The sequence below is a fragment of the Trachinotus anak genome, unplaced genomic scaffold (assembly GCF_046630095.1).
Source record: "Trachinotus anak isolate AG129_WGS33_773 ecotype Australia unplaced genomic scaffold, CSIRO_AGI_Tana_v1 ptg000028l, whole genome shotgun sequence".
NCBI classification, from domain to species: Eukaryota; Metazoa; Chordata; class Actinopteri; order Carangiformes; family Carangidae; genus Trachinotus; species Trachinotus anak.
This window is the reverse complement of record NW_027273879.1, coordinates 15,274,208-15,287,453: the sequence shown is the minus strand read 5'-3', so window position 1 is coordinate 15,287,453 and position 13,246 is coordinate 15,274,208. Positions and strand designations below refer to the sequence as shown.

The 13,246-nt window shown below is 40.9% G+C and overlaps 1 protein-coding gene and 1 long non-coding RNA gene across 3 annotated transcripts in view; one reads left to right on the top strand and one right to left on the bottom strand.

The window, feature by feature from the left end:
- cntfr (ciliary neurotrophic factor receptor) overlaps window positions 1-13,246 on the bottom strand; it is a 230,217-nt gene that overhangs the window by 187,227 nt on the left and 29,744 nt on the right. The window contains exons 1-2 of one of the 2 annotated variants that reach the window (XM_071465294.1): window positions 5,270-5,352; window positions 3,112-3,152 (exon numbers count right to left, since the gene is read on the bottom strand). The gene's annotated coding sequence lies outside the window, so the exon portion shown is untranslated. Of the gene's footprint in view, window positions 1-3,111; window positions 3,153-5,269; window positions 5,353-13,246 lie in introns of those variants that run through there. The other variant, XM_071465293.1, reaches the window with a different exon arrangement.
- LOC139611042 (uncharacterized) overlaps window positions 9,035-13,246 on the top strand; it is a 108,775-nt gene continuing 104,563 nt past the window's right edge. The window contains exon 1 of the long non-coding RNA XR_011686243.1: window positions 9,035-11,050. This is a non-coding gene — a long non-coding RNA (uncharacterized lncRNA). The remainder of the gene's footprint in view (window positions 11,051-13,246) is intronic.

The window sequence follows — 13,246 nt, the reverse complement described above, 5'->3', positions numbered from 1 at the left end:
CACGTCCTCAGAGCTCATTCTCTTAAAATCCTCATTAATTCATAAAGTAATTGAAATGTGTTTCCATAATGACACACCAGACTGAAATCATTTCACTTGTTTACAGTCACTCTGAGATACATATCTGAGCAATTATATGATCGTTTTCTTACACTTGCAGTGTTCTAGGTACCTTGTGTTACCTCTCATTCTTTCTCAAAGAAGTGTTTAGTTACAAAACTAAAAAACAATGTCTGATGATAACTGATAACCTCTGTTAAGAGCTGCTGTGGGCAACAGGAGAGAAGATTAGATATTCCAAAAAAGTAAGGAAAAACACATCCTGATGCCTGATATGATGAGTGAACTTACAAGAGCTCTCAGGTAATTTTGAATCCATTAGGGCAGGACAGGCTCTTAGGTAACGCGCGCACACACACACACACACACACACACACACACAGCTGTCGGGAGTGAGATCGAAGCCATGAAGCCTAGAATGACTGACGCAAACATGCATCTACGCAAACAGAGAAGGAAGAAGAAACGTCAGAAGTGTTGAAACTAAAAGTGAAGTTGAAGTAAATCAGGCACCGGTGCAGGGTACAGTGTGGATAAATCAGTGTTGATCCAGTCTGAAATAACCACGTGTGTGTACTTTGAAAGAAAGAGAGGGAGACTGACACTCTCTCTCTCTCTCTCTCTGGGTAAGTGTGTGTGTGTGTGTGTGTGTGTGTGTGTGTGTGTGTGTGTGTGTGTAAAGGTGATTCTGGCGACAAGACGACCTACAAGGATCAAAAAACCCTCTCTCACATTACTGACGACAGGCGGGAGATGCATGTGCTTGTACCAGTGTGGATGACACGGCGGCGTCTACAAAGCAGTTTGCTGACCTGCATGCCTAAGGGAGCATTAGCAGTCGTCAGACAGAGAGAGAGACAGACAGAGAGAGAGAGAGAGAGAGGGGGGAAGCAAAGGTTCTCATCTTCAGAGACCACCTCACGTGCACCTCTTCACAGAGGCTTTTTGGACTTGAGCGCAGATAAGTGTGGGGTTAAATTAGTCAATATGACCTTTTTCTATCCAATAAGAGCAGAGGAGGCGGCATGAGGTCACAGGTTTTGTTTATGTCATGTTCAGAGCTCAGGAAACCACTTAGCATTGTGACCAAGTCAATAAAGATCAGATAAAGATATCAAATCAGATGCATTCAGTGGGAAGAATGGAAGTTTGTCTCTCAGCCACCAAAGGAAGTTTGATACAGAAACTTTAATCTATCCTCTTCACACACAGAGCAATGCTCAAATAAATATTATAAATATAACATTTACTTTGCAGCTGTATAATTAAAAGCCAACAGCTTCATAATAAATGTGAGAATAATGGATTATATATCAAGACTTTAGAAATAATTTATTTCCAGTTCCATTAACAGTCTTACCTGTAACAGACTGACAGACCTGCTGGTCTCGTGAGTCTCTGTCCCCTGAGTCTTCCCTCCTTCCAATTCATTTCATGCGTCTTGTGTCTCCGAATCTCAGCTCTTTGTTTATCATGATTATGCAACATGACATACGCCTTGCTGCAAGCCAAACTGTCTCAGTGGGGGGTTTGGGAGGGGGGGGGGTTCAACTTGAACTCAATTACAGTTAAGGCGGAAGAAGAATCAAGGAGTAATTGCGTCGCATTGCACCTGGTTGTCAGCAGTAGCCTGAAGCGTCTGCAGGCTTGTGTCCTGGGTTCAAATCCCCGGAACCTGCATGAGGAAAATCTGGCTGGGGAAAGATGCTTTCCCCCTCCCTCACTGACTGCAGTCGAGCTGCCCTTAAGCAAGGCCCTCAACCCCCAGTCTCTCTTCTGCAGCTGCTGAGTGAGCAACAATTTGCATTTGCTAATTCTGTATGCAAACATCATCCGTCATTCATGTACAAAAATAAATCTGTCAGGTTCGGAAGCAGATTTTTAAGTTTAAATGAGCGGCATTAAACTTAAGCTTCTGGTTGCGGTGAGTGAATAAAAGTGTGTACACATACTATTAGTTTTCAAAGCACTGGAGCAGGCATGGACTTCCCCACATGTAACCTTATAGTCCTGAGCTGTCAGTATGAAAGCATGGCAGTGACCTGCGTGGAATCTGGATATCTGTCTACGTGTGTGTCCACTCTGTCTGCGTATTTCCTCGACCAGTGTGTGTTTGTGTGCATGTCTGTGTGCGCCTGTGTGACGGTGTGTAACGTCTGTATGCCCACATTTCCGAAGTTTCCATGTCTGAGCGTCAACATGTGTGCGCGCGCGTGTGTGTGTGTGTATGTGTGTTTGTCGCAGGCATTTCTGGACAGAGGAAATCTATCCGCCTCCATGGAGTCCTTTCAACGCCCGCCGCCACACACACACAAACACACATCACACATCCCACTGCTGACACACGCATGTCACCACGGCAACCAGATACAGCCCAAGACATGCTACTGACAGAGAGGCAGAGACCACCACACCAGCGGGCCAGAGGTTCTCAACATGAGGAGAGGACAGCTGCCGCGGTCGCTTGTTGAATCATGACAGCCCTTGAATTTCCCAACAATATTCTCGGAATCAGACACAATAACTAAAAGCAGTTCATCGGGAAGCTTCGGGAATCACCGACTGGAGAGGCCGAAGCTTTACTCTCATAGTCAGTCTGCCTTGTTCTCACATATGCTAAACAGATTCTCAGTATTTTAGGGGCTTTTCACACATGTGGCTCCCATTGTTGATTCGATTTCATACAGAGCCCTCGGCACTGAAACTATCATCTTCAAAGTGGCGATAGGGAGATTTCATGTGATGGTGGAGCAAATTTACAAGACGATGCAGATTCACTGCTGATATGGTTGAGCAGGAAAACAAAGCAGGAGCATCACTTTTGCCTATTTATAAGCAGAATGAAATGAGTTTCATGGACCCCTGGCTCGTGAAACTTGGTCAGCACTAGCAACAAAAGCACCACATGAAGTTTAAATTCAGCTAGATAAAAATTGAAAAGCAAAGAAAAAAAATGAATGATCGAGTTGCAGTATCCTCGAGCAACAGTAAAGACATCTACAGTATATGCACAGATAAACTGAAAAAACAGAAGAAAAAAAAACAACTTACCTTGGACGGGACGAAACGTCAGCGCGATCCTCCTCTTCACCCTGTCAAAAATAACCAAGAGTTATTCATCTGATCTGGGAAAAGATTCAGGTTTGCCAGAGTGACTGAGACATCTGGAATATTTGGTCACGACCCACAACGAGAGCTCATCTATGCTAATATTAAGGATATCATCTGACTTGTTGAAAGGGTTAATATCCTGCAAAAATAAAAAATAAAAGAATAAATTGCATTTATAGCCTTCATAGATTTTACTGTACTCCAAGCATGTAGAGTCTAATGGAAGTAGCTACATACTGCGAAAGATTTGGTACAAACTACGCTGCTTGAATGTTGAATCAAGGAGCAACATGAATGTATTTGCAAAATCCCTCCTATTTTTTTTTAATTCTGTAATGGTGTTTATGTAATCAGGTGGTATTTAAACAGCATGTGAAAAGTCTAAAAGTGCATGTATCGAGTCCACAGGGAGTTCAGTGCAGTCTTATCTACTCTGTGCATCCATTTCTCCCCTCCCTCCATCGCTCCCTCTCTCTCTCTCTCTCTCTCTCTCTCTCTCTCTCTCCATCTGGTTTCCATTCTCTCCACCTGCCCATCAGTCTGCAGCCCGGGACAGGTGAGCCTATTACACGCTTCTCACACTGTCTGCGACACACACTCACACGTACACACGCACACACAGAACCACACTAGCTCCACTTCATGGTAACTTAACGTGCCACGCACATCAGCCAAATCTGCTGCGCTGTATAACGGCTGTTACCACAGCCACGTCACGCTCCTGATGAAGTGGTCTAGTATTGAATATGAAAGCTGCAAAAAAAAAAAAAAAAAAATACACCATTACTGGAGAAGAGAGGAAAAATAGAACAGAATGGATATAGGCCTAATAGAATAAAATAGGTTGAGCCCTGAAATTGGAGTTTTGAGCTTCGAAAGCCAAGAGCCAAATTTAATTAAAAATTGAAATGTGAAGTGTAATTGAGTCAATTCAGTATGAAAAAGGAATTTAATCTTAATGGGACAGCATCAGACTTAGAATCGCTTACAATGAGGTGAGCTAAGTATAGCCTATAGGGGTTTCATGTCCCAATTGGTCCAAATATTTACATTGTGCGGCAGCCGCTGAATTAATGTGAGTCAGTGCGCAGTCAAACAGATTTCACTGCAAATATATTTGTTCTTTGAAGCGTCACCTCAAAGTGACAGTAACATATCTGTGGGGTTGTTAGTCATATGTCACTCATATGATCTCCTCTTAACCTCACAGTCCAACTAAAACCTTAATACATATATGTGGATCCTCACAGTATGATTTTGTCTTTTAAAATTAAATTTAGAAAAAAAACAGAAAACCATATTTATTGATTGTTTATGAGTGAATGACTTTATATGAAATGTTTGCCGGCCCTCTCCTGTTGAGAGCCAAGGAGAAAACGATTAAGTACTCTGCTTAAAGGCGATGATCAGTTTCACCAGCAGACAACTTATTCCTACAGCGTTGCTGAAGGCAAGAATATTAAAGCCAGAGACAGTCGAAAAAGTGAGAGGAAAACAAGTTATGGCCTCATCATTTAAATCCTGTTGTAATCACTGCGATCAATTGTCGTAATCCTGTTTTGGCCAGGATTCACTTGTTCACTTTGAAATATACAAAAAACCATAAGTTGCATAGAAAAAACACGTTTTTCTGCCTCCCGGCCTCATCCTGTGGTGCTTTGGTTCGACAGACATAGTTTTAGGTTTTCTTGCACATCAGTTAGGATACTTTGCTTGTTTTCTGTTTTGCTGCTGTTATGTTTAGAGAAGGCATTGCATCTTGGTTTCTCTAGAGCCACCAGTGGCTGAGAGGCTATCTATTTATTTCCTGAGACACTGCCTGCTTGGCTGAAGGAGAGAGAGAGAGAGAGCACGTTCTGCAAGACTGCAGAGCATGCTAACATGTGAAACATCACCTTTTTAGACAAGTACACACTTCCTCTCCATCTTTGGCTGTCCCTCTTCGTGTTTGTTCCTCCTCTGTCTGCCTCTCTCTTCGTCTCAGTCTTCCTTGCTCTCTGCCTCACTCTATCTCTCTCTCTCTCTCTCTCTGTCTCTCTCTGTGCCTCTCCACAGACACACATCCATACTTTTCTCCCATTTTCTCCTTCTTCCAGACCTTGACACCAGCTGTACATTTCCAACTCAGCAGTTCTCGACGTCTCCAGATGACACAACAGGATTTCGCACCAGCTAAGAACACACAAATAGCAACAACACTAAAGAAAAACAACAAAATAACCCAAAACAAAACCGGGCAATTCAGCAAAAACAAATCTCACAGGCCGCTGTGCAGTTCCAGATAGGGAGCATGACAGTATTAGCAGTCCAGGCTAAACTTATTTATGTGGAGAGTGGAAACATGATTATGCAAGAACGAAAGGAAGACCAAAAGAGAATAAGAGGAAGAGCTAAATATACAGAAGCTACTACAGAGAAAGGGATTAAAATAGATGAGATGTGACTGCGAACAGTGAGAGAAGACTCTTGGAGATAATTACACACTCAGCATGTGTCTTTTCAACGCCTCTATAACAGCAGATCACCCCAATTCCGCAGCCACAGAAATCCAAACTCCATATGTATCATTACTTCTTAATAATATTCAATCACAGCACTGTAGCATCACAGCATGAGTGGATTTTCTCTTCAGTGGGCAGCACAAAGCCCGCTAAAATCTCAGCACCATGGCTGTACATCCTGATTCAGGGGACCCACATGCAAAAACATTTTTGCTCCCAGTCAGGATTACAAATATAGCAGTAGTAAAATGTAAACTTTTGTTGCTGCGCAGCAAGTTGGTGCGTGTCCATATTCCCCCAGAAAACAAGACGAGGAGGAAAATGTCATAGAATGATTTGAAATTACAGCAGAAGGGTTGAACCGCGTCATGCCATGCTTGTCTCTTTTTGATCTTGGACCAACGAATGCTAAAGCGGACAACCTGGAGGGTCTTTCATTTGCAAAGCAAAGGCAAACACTTAATGGGTGTTGTGACAAACAGTGGATTACTTCTGTAACCAAGGCGTGTGCACGGAAACTAAATGCTGTTTTGCAATTTTAATTGCCATATCCTACTGTCTTTGTTATCAAGCTTTGCTCAGTAAGTGACAGAGATGTGGCAGCTCGCCATGTCATGTACATATATAATGCACTTCACAAACAGATATCTTTGCTGCATTGTGAGTTTATTGCAGGGATAAGGGATTACAGCAAAAAGGGAGGGATTCACAGCAGCCGCCAGCCAAAAGCAAAGGGGATTGCATTCGTTCATTTGTCTGTTTCTGTTCGTCTCTCACTTCAGCACCAACAAGATTTGAGGAATGAGGTCAAATTGTATTCTTCACTTTCCAATAACCTGATGTTTCACATCATCTCTTACTAATGGCTTCCAATTTTTCATTTTATGCGTCACTCTATTCTGGAGGACAAAACATCACATGTCCTGATTAAAGCCAATTGAAAGGAATGTTTCAGATTCTACACAGAAAAAAAAAAAATCTGCTAAATGATTCCTTTCAAAAATTCCTTTAGCTTTAATTTCTAAGATCTAAGGCAGAAAAAGGTGGGCAAGCTGTGGGGGTATAAAAACATCACCCTGCACTAATAGAAACTAAAAATAAAGGCAGGGAATTAAAAGGTTGCCCTAGCAGAGTTACTACTATAAATCAATGGGCTAAAAGGAGACACAGGAGCCACTGAACTGCACACTGCACAAAACCCGATGAGAATCCAGCCAACAGTCCCCCAATTCTCCCCTTCTGCTCTGTTTCCCTGCCTGTTCTGTGAAAGCCAGGGCTATTATTAGTAAGCAAGGGGATCAGGTTAAGAAGATGAGGACTAAAAGAGCGTGGACAGACACAGAATTTAACTATGGGCTATGGACTATAGTGGGGGGGTGGGGGGGGCATACTAAAAACAGGTTGACCTGCCAATTTATTTGCAGAATACATTCACCATAATCAAGTGAGCGAGAGAAAGTTTAAGAAACTTAAATAATTGCATCACAACACAGCGTGAAGCTAATGGAGGGAAGAAGGTCTGCTGATAAATATGCTAATTTTTTTAAAGTGCAGTTTTCTTTGAATGTCTCGTTTCTGTCTTTAGTAAGATGAAAGAGACTGTTATGTTGTGGTAAAGTCTACATCTAAAGGAGAACAAAGAAAACAAAGGTAGAGCTGGAGCAGGGAAAGGTGAGATGGGAATCAGGTGAACTCAAATAAAAGTGAGCAATCATGAAGAATGAAAGTAGCAAAAACTTCAATCAGTAACTGTTTGAGACTAAATACAAACCAGATGTACACAGCCAATTTAGCAGGTGACATATAGTAGTTAAAAAGTCAATAAAAACCCTATGATTTTGATTTTCTTATGATATTTTTGCATACTATTTTTCATGATCTTGTGTGGACTGAGCAATGGGAGGAAAAGTGGCAACAGATAAGAAAAAAATATAATAATGGTGGTAAAAGTATATATATATATATATATATATATATATATATATATATAAAAGTGACACAAAAAAACATGAGGATTGCAGAGTTAAGATGTCAGAATTTAAGAGCGCAAACTGGAGGCAGAGAGTTCAGACTATAAGCCTCATAATCTGCTTCATAACTGTCATCTGACATCACTGCAGCAGATGCTTTATCTTGGATCCTGTTCTCCCTGTCTTTTCTAATGTAATGGGTAGGGGTCTCACTCTCATACTCTAATGCAGTGAAAACAGAGGGAGAAAGATGTGGACAGAGATGGTTTTGGAAAAAAAAGGTGCTAGATTATGCATATGTATATGTGTGTATATGTGTTTTTATGTAACCAGCTTAGCAGTTTGTATACAACTTGTCACACAATGTTGTTTCTTATGTAAATGCAGCATGAAGTGAATATATAATGTGTTGACTTTACGTTTATGGCTCCATGTGCTTTGCATACATTTGATGGTTTGCCTCGCTTACATTAGTGGAAACTGTGCAGCGACTGACTCTGACTCTAATTAAATCGTTGGATGGGAGCAAGCATCGAACGAGCTATAGCCAAAAGAGACGTTTAAAATAAACACCTGCTAAATCTTTATACGTGTGGAAATGCCCCAGTGGCAATTAGTAAAGTACAGTTACTCGGAACGTCAGAAAACAAACAAAAAAACAAAAACGGGCACAGGATTAAAGTTCAGAAAGGAAAGGACCTTAGTGTTAGTACTTTAGCCTTCATCTGTCAAAACACAGTCACTGAATTACATCCATAGGAAATAATCTACAGTGGCAACAATTAGACCCAATGCACAGTGTTCTTCATATACAGCAGCAAAGCTGTGAGAAAGCCTAATTGCATGTTTCTTACAGTCATTCAACGATTGTTAATTATGTCAACATTCACAGCAGTCAGAGAGTTAAACAGTGACACGTCACTTTATACAGCAAACTGACTTATTATTTTTTTTATTTGTTGTGATTTGTAAGAATACAGAGCAAGTAATATGTTAGAATAAACTAAAAAAAAACACTATCTACAGCTGATGTTAATGTTATCCCTTCCTTTTTGTATTATGTAATAATTTTTATATCATATAGAGAGACAGACACACATAGAGAACCATGAGGCTTTACAAATCCTGCCCAGTATGACCCTCTGTTAACCCTAGAACACTCACGTTAAAATTAGTAACACCATCACTAACGTCTGGTGAGAATCACCTGAATGCATGCCTCTTGAAAAAACCATAGATGGGAGGAGGGAAACAAACATACCATTAATGACATCACTGAGCAGCCTGAAGCTACCCAAGAACCCATGCAACTCAGACAGCAGCAACACAATGAAAATCACATGACAAGAATCGTGTGGGTGAAAATCACCCGAAGTTAGTGTTCTAGGGTTAAAGAGGTCAGCAAGGAAGGGTCAATGATTGGTCAAGGCCTCAACCAATCACCTGTCAGTTTTATACAAGCAGCAGTGGCTGCACTTAATTTATTTACACATAAACATACGCTCATAAACACGTGATTGAATGGAGGTAAGCTGCTGTACACACATTAGATAAATGGACATTTTTTAGAGCCAAATTGGAGACTAAAGACAGTGAGCTCCATGACAGAACAAAAATAGAAAGCACTGTGTTGGAAAAGTGCGACGTTTAAACTTCCTAGAGGGCAATCGTGTTAAGAGAACAACCTTTAATTTCACACCAGCACAGAAAAGAAGACCGCAGGCAATAACCCATCATTTATTTATAATTCCCAAAATGCACTTTTTTTTTTTTTTTTTTTTTTTACAATTGAGTAACATTAACACAATGAAACATTGCGTTTAAAGTGTGTTTAATTTAGAAAATAAGTACAGGATGAGGTCAGCTTTTCATGTCAGTCTTTAAACAGCTTTGTATAGTATTGTCAGGGTTGACTCAGGGTTGTGGTCTATGATTATTTACATTTTCAATATGAAACTAAATCAGGCAGATGCCACTGTAGGCTGTCATGAACAATAAGCCACTGATGCTTGTTTCCCTCAAGGAATTCATAAAAAGAAGTGTCAACAAAGTGTGCTAAAAGTGTTTAAAGGTAAAATTAAAGCAAAAATCACACTACAATGATCAGACAGAGTTCATTTAATGTCAGATCAGAATTAGAATCAGGAAGCTAAAGCTGGGATTGCTGGGGAATATTCTATGTCTATTGTACATTTGACCCTGTAACCAGTGGTCTGCCATAAGGGCAAGCAAGGCAAGTGGTTCTTAAATACAATACAACCAGCAGTTGTATTTATCATTTCTGTCATTTTCCTGGGTGTGACTGTATCCCATTGATAAAGGCTGGGACTGGCCAAGCAGCAAGGAAAGCAGCTTTTTTCTGGATGTTTGTGAACAGTGGATAATCCTTGGATCTTTGATGGCTGACTAGCTATAGCCAAAGTGTGTTTGTCAAGCAGTTCTTGACTCTGTATCTACTGTTCTGAGACAAATTATGGTATTCCACACATTATACACATGTTTAGATGTGTGTGGTAACTAAACTTTCCTGTTTTATATTTGTATTGTCTAATTTGACTGTCCTTTTATTCAATCCTATTTTATTGTACTATTCCATTTTCCATTGTAAAAGTGCTCTATAAATAAAGTTTATTATATTATATATTATAATCTTTTGCATTAGGAAATTACCTCAACCGATTTTTCTTCTTAAACTACATCAGTTCATACATGGATTTATTTATTTTTTATTTCCTTGCCTAAAAAAGTCATATTTGATAACAATAACTGGGATATACCTCATGCTAGAAAAAGTCCCCAAATGGAAAACTGTGCTTTTACTCTCTCATCTAAAACAGCAGAACACATACTGAAGCGTTTTAAGGCCTGAACAAAAAAAAAAAAAATACAATTCTTATACATCTCCCCCTGCATCCTCTCAGCTGTGAGGTGGGACCTTTCACACCTTTCACAGGCAATTACCATTGTCTCAGAAGTGCCCGCCCCTGCCTTGCTCGATGTCATTGGACAGGGCAGATGACTGTCTCTGAGCTGGAATGATTGACTCAGGCAGTAACCAATAGCAGCGCTTTCTCTGACTGAAGGAGTCTAGTAATCGGTTTTGAAATCTGAACGGACCTTTACCGTGACACCTCCGGTTTGCAGCCAGTAAGCTAATGAAAACAAGCACACCTGCAGACAGGACCAAAGGGAGAGAAAATAGACAGAATGCAGAGAGAAGTGCTTGAGTGAATTTGCAATATAGTCTGCAATGGACTTCACATGACAATATTCATAACTTGGAATACCTTTATGAAAAAATGCCTAGCTTTTTTTTTTTTTTTTTTTTGGATCTATGGACCCTTATGGATTACAGGAATATAAATAATCACCGGAATGGAGAGACACTCGGACGTCTCAACATCATAGGTAAGGGAGTCACTGCTTTGCTGTTATTGCTGCTTTATGATGCTGGTTTGAATTAATTATACTTATGTGCTCATGATTACAGCGAAATGAACAGAGTATTTTAAGTGTGGAGACTCTAACTGATCCAACCAGGTATAGCATGGGAATATTGGCAAATTTGTAAACACCTTCACATATTCATGTGGTTGCAAACGGGTCGCCGGCAATCTTGTTGGCTTTAAGTGGCAGCGTTAGCAACTAGGCAAGCTAATTGCGCCGTGATTTGTCATCTCTGTGCACGATCTGTTCAAAAAGTTTGAGAAGTCTGACCCAGATTATTGTTACACGAGTGGCGCAGCTTCTTTCAGGAATAGCTCAGTGCGTAGATTTTGAGAGAGAGAGAGAGAGAGAGAGAGAGAGAGCGGCGAGGCTGGCAGCACAGCTGTGAAGGCAGCAGTGCAATGTACGTGCACGTCAGACTGTCAGTGAATGAATGCTACGCCTCCACAAGACTTAAGTTCTCTCATCTCCCCTGCGCTTCCCAATGACAGTCATGATAATGAGCCAGGAAAGATTAACAACACCGGGGCTGGAAAATGCAGGATTCTGCATATTGTCACTGGAGTGTGTCACTTTCAGTTAATGGTAAATATTTTTTTGAAGATTGGCATAGAAGTGCTATTTTGAGATATTTTCCCTCTATACTGCACATTTGATGTGTTTACTACCAGTTCAAGGGAATAATCGCGATACTTCAGCCAGTAAGGGGAGCAGGAAGGTGAAGATGTCCAGGCAGAGAGCAGCAAAGGCAGGCAGCACAAAATCATGACAGACAGGCCCTGAACTGCACAGAGATTTACTACTGCTGCTGTCATGATTAAATAAAGCCTATTATTGGCTAGTTTTGATTACATGTATTTCATCAAGTGTCATGATTATTTTTGGCCTTTTTGCGATAGCCTGACAAATACTGATGAGGGATCAAAGTTTTCGACCTAAACCACATTTCTCAGTTTTTGTGACAGTGTGGCAAGTCTGCAAGCTTTTTTTTTTTTACTGATTAAAGAAAAATAAAAAGGTTTCATGTTTAAAGCTAAAAGAGAGACAAATAATAAATGCTAGACCCAGTGATAAGGACAGAGGGGAGAGTGAAACCCCAGAGGGATGTTCAGGAGATTCTCACTCCTCTCATCACTGCGTCCACCTCTGGACCATGAGATGTAAAAGCAGGCAAAACACAAGGGAGGGAGGCAGAGGCAGGAAAAGAGGGAATAAAGGAGGGAAAAAATGACAGAGGATGGGGGAAAGAACAATTTCTGATTGCATTCTCTCCTCTGGCGGTTTGATGACAACTGTCTGACTTGCCTCGAGATGGGAATGCAAGGGCAGAGGGAGGAAAGGGAGGAGTGATATGAGGTAAAATGAATTGAAAGGCTTTATTTAATAGATGGAAGAGGGAGGGCACCTGACAGTTTGACAAAGATGGTCATACTTGGTGGGATATGAAGACAGAGGATGAAGGGAAGTGTTCTGGGAAGGCTAAATGATCTGAGTGTGGGAGATGGTGCGAGGTGGGAGAGTGGCTGTCTGAGATTGTTTGGACTGAGGGAGGGAGTTCGGATGTTGAGGATGTGATTTCCAGGAGTTCACAATAATAAAACCCAACAAAAAATTGAGAAAAAAAAAAAATACACTTTGCTCGCTGTGGTATCAGACAGGTGCCTTTTAACCATCCATTACATGACTGAGAGGTGGTTAGCTTTAGCACATTAACACAAACCCTCAGATAATGCACCATGGTTGTGCCCCTTGTTTTCCAGAAACTTAAAATTTCTCCTAAAAAAACTATACTCAAGTTGAGACAAATGCTGTTTTCATTATAATTTTAGGGGCCCATTGCGGTAGCAGCTCTCAGACCATTTTGCACACTGAAGCTCCGCTCTGTCAGTTGCACTGTGCACAGGGGTAAGGCGAGGTGAGAACAGGTCGGAAGTTCATTCAAACGTGGCATCGCAAAGCAAGATCTTGGTATTTTGGTGGAAAACGTGTGTTTGATTTTGCGCTGAGATTATATGCCTCGGAAGCACGTCTACTTGATTAAATCTCAGGCAAGATGCCACAAAATAACCACACACACATGACTCTACACACATCAGACTGGCCGGTTTTTTGTTGTTATTTTGTTGTTTTTGCAGGAGATGTCAGATTTCATCTATC